Source organism: Alosa sapidissima, chromosome 2, assembly GCF_018492685.1.
Source record: "Alosa sapidissima isolate fAloSap1 chromosome 2, fAloSap1.pri, whole genome shotgun sequence".
In the NCBI taxonomy this organism is placed as follows: Eukaryota; Metazoa; Chordata; class Actinopteri; order Clupeiformes; family Clupeidae; genus Alosa; species Alosa sapidissima.
Window position 1 is genome coordinate 4,504,160 of NC_055958.1, and position 3,714 is coordinate 4,507,873.

Sequence of the window (3,714 nt, forward strand, 5' to 3'; positions counted from 1 at the left end):
TAGCCTGCCTCTGTGCTGTAAACTGATCCTGCTTCGGTCGGCGGGTAGGATACACCGAACTTGCAAGTGGGATATTCTTCCTACAGGCAGTAGGGGCAGGCGAGAGAGCCTTCATTCGCCCCGTAATGAATCATTTAACCATACCGACTTACGAAGATGATTAATTAACACAAAAACGTTGCCTGGTGTCCCTTTAAACTGGTGGATGACCTTGACCATTTGAGTGAAGCCTATCTATTTCAGATAGGCCAGTGTCATAAGGCTTTTGATACAAAAGGAAACTATTTATATATCTTCAAGAGCTTCTCTGTCATAGTCAATAATCCATAATATGGTATGCCTTTAGAGGATCGTTGGACTGCTTCCAAAGCCAGTCCTTTCTGACGCATGTTTTCACAGAGAGCTTTTTGATATGTGGCATGTGATTTCGATCTAATCAGGTTTGCTGTCATAGCTGCCAAAACAGCTGGAATCCAATCGGCCCAGCAAGGCTTTAGGGAGGACGTGGATAGTGTTGTACAGACACAGCGCGAGGGAGAGAGAAGAACGGAGAGAGGGAGAGGACTTGAAAAACGACACCTTCATCAACACTGAAGAGGCTGTTGATCAATGGTCCAAGATGAAAGAGACTTAAGATGCCAGCAATGGTTGAGAAAGATATAATGAATGTGGACGTAGAATGGGTTTCCAATGTGTGTGTGTGAGAGAGAGAGAGAGAGAGAGAGAGAGAGAGAGAGAGACAGTGTGTGTCTTTGTGTGGTTCATGTGTATGTGTGTAGGTGAATATGCATGCATGTGTATCTGTGTGTGTGTGTGTGTGTGTGTAATTTTTTTACTGGCAGATTTGGTATCGGTGGTTCAAATGAGGACACAAGCCCGTGTAAGATTGGGGGATGGGAATTTGCGGCGATGCTCAAGAGAAGAGCAGCAATTTCACTGATTTTGCTTAGATGTGCTTTGGGGGGGACTATTCCAGTGTCAGTTTGGGTGATCTGTTTAATGTTTATTCCTTCCACGGCTAGTGTCAGGTGTCTCTATTTTTTCCTTCCTGCTGAGCCTTTCTTTGTGAGCCAAAATATTTAAGCGTAGAGATTTACTGTGTCACGCAAGACCCTGAACGCTGATGGATGTGCTCTGTCAAACTTAAATAGGGCATGTTTAATCCACAACATGGTTGTACCACCAGGGCGAGTCCCAAATCCCATTTGTGGTACACATAATTGTGAGCCGTACTCTTGTCTGTTGAATTTATTGCAACTATAAATTGGGTGTTTTCAAAGGAGAGGCCCTCATTCGATGGCAGGGTCAAAGTCATGGTGAAGTTTATGCAAGGAAATCAAAAAACTAATCCCAAGTAAGATCATCCACCCATTTCTAACACAGTGAGAGCAAAAATTAAAACCCCTTGGTAAACCATAGCACAGCAGAAGGAAAGCTATGAGCTAAGCTATATGTCAGCTATGACCACAAAATTCCAGCAGGCATCCATAGTTTGCCGTGTTTCAGTGCGTGTGTGTGTGTGTGTGTGTGTGTGTGTGCTTGTGAACTTTAATGTCTCTCACAGATGATTATTGTCAATTCAAAATCAATAATTTTTTTCACCTAGTGATACAAGTTTCAAATTCTATTCGCCGAATTTTGAAATTGCAAAACATGCATTTTCAGTTACTTGATCCTGAAAGTGTCGTCAGCACATACGTATATAATGTTAAAAAAACTGATGTGAAACTGAAGTCAGCACATTTCCCAACACATTTCTCAACATAAGAAATCAGTGAAGGGGGTGGGGGGCTCTGTTATAATAACTGCTCCTTTATGGAGAACACACTTCAGACTATAAGACCTTTCCCTCCTAAAGCCTGGTGTAAATCTTCATTAATCTCTAGTGTTCTGGGGTATTTCAGAATGGGAAGCAGGCGCAGCCTTCTGGGCCAGCACTGCAGGCAGGAATCCTGTAAGGCCAAATTCAACCCCGATATCAGACACTGGGCTAAAACTTGCAGATGCCTGGCAACCACAAACCCCCCAGATTCCAGCTCCCTTGTTCCATATTTTGACTGTTAGGGGATATTGATATGCATTTGTGTGGAAATGCAAACACACTCACAGACATGCTCTGTTTATTAAGCCTTTACCAGCAACACATAGCCAAAGACTGAAAAGACCAGACTTTCTTATAGTGCAAAAAACTTTTTGCTGTTGCTGCAATTGTGCAACACGAGATTTCATCACATTTAATGTACACATAAACTGATTCTGACCACAGACCAGAGCTGTACTGAATTCATTAGAAATCAATCGTCCCTATTTGTGAAAATGAATCATCATGCATTACAAGGAAATATTCTGCCATTACCCCCAGCATTCCCCAGCTCTGGGGTTTTTAATCATATTGTGTGCCCTGTTTGTACAGAAGAGATTTTCTGTCTGATAGTGCATAATGAGATTAAAGAGAGAGAGAAGCCCATGGAATGTGCCCCAATAAGTGCTTCAGTACCCAGGCCATTACTACTGTATGCATGCATCTGTCTGTGTGGGATTATTTGATTGCTATTGAAGTCATACGAAGAACATAATGTTAGTGAATATTGAACTGCTCATCATGCTGGTTATGTCACGTTCAATGAAAATCTACACTGATGGTACAGAGTGTGAATTACCCCACCATAATTGGGGGGTACTGCTCCTTCACTTCTTCTATGACCATCATGGTCCACTACCATATCAATCCCCATCGTGATCGGCAAGTGCAACATGTGTCGTGCAACACACATACAAGGTCTAAACATGCGACAAACTGATAATCAGTTGGCTACAGAATATCTCATTGTTACCATATATCCAAAAAAGAACTGTTCAACTCCCAAAAGTTAGAAGTTAAGTGCACTGAAATACCATTCTAATTACTATTAAAAGTAATACCTTTACAAAAAGCCTACTGCCTATTTCATGAAATATTGATTTGTTTTATTTTTAGATTTTATAAGACCTAGAGGTAAGACCCAACCCTTTCATATACTGTATAAACCAATGTTCCATGATAGTCTATGGTAGTCAGTGTCAAATCAACACAATTACTTGAAGATATGTGAAACCTGAGCAATCTTTAATGTGATTAAAGAGCACACTATGAAAAACCATAGGCTACTACCACAGAAGAACTATAGAGCAATAACAAGAGTCCAATAACCTATGTCAGAACAAGCTGGTTATCATCAACACTACAGTATCCTACAAATGAGTCACATACACATGCACAAACACAGATAGGCCTACACTTCTTCCAGACATTGTATTTATGTTATATAGCACTGTATTTCTAGACCTGTCCAAATCTGACATAAGTATGTTATGTAGGCCTATGTGTGTACGAGGTGTATATTGTATTGTAGGCCTATAAGTATTATGCTTGAAGTGCATTACTGAAAACAGGTAATTCAATGTATGAAGATGTGACATGAGCTATGAAAGAACAAAACACGTTAATAAATGAAGGTTGTAAAATAACACATTTTCAACAAGCAAGACATCTGCCAGCAACTTACATTTACCCATGCACGTCAGCATCAAACCGAATTTAGCCTACTGGAGGAATTTACCTAGCGTTTTGTCATTCAACGTTGACACTTGCTTGAGAAGTTGAAGTTGTTCTCTATGTCCGTTGCTTCTAGCGCCACAGTGGTTAAAAATGGTAGGCCTTACGGTCCACAAGAG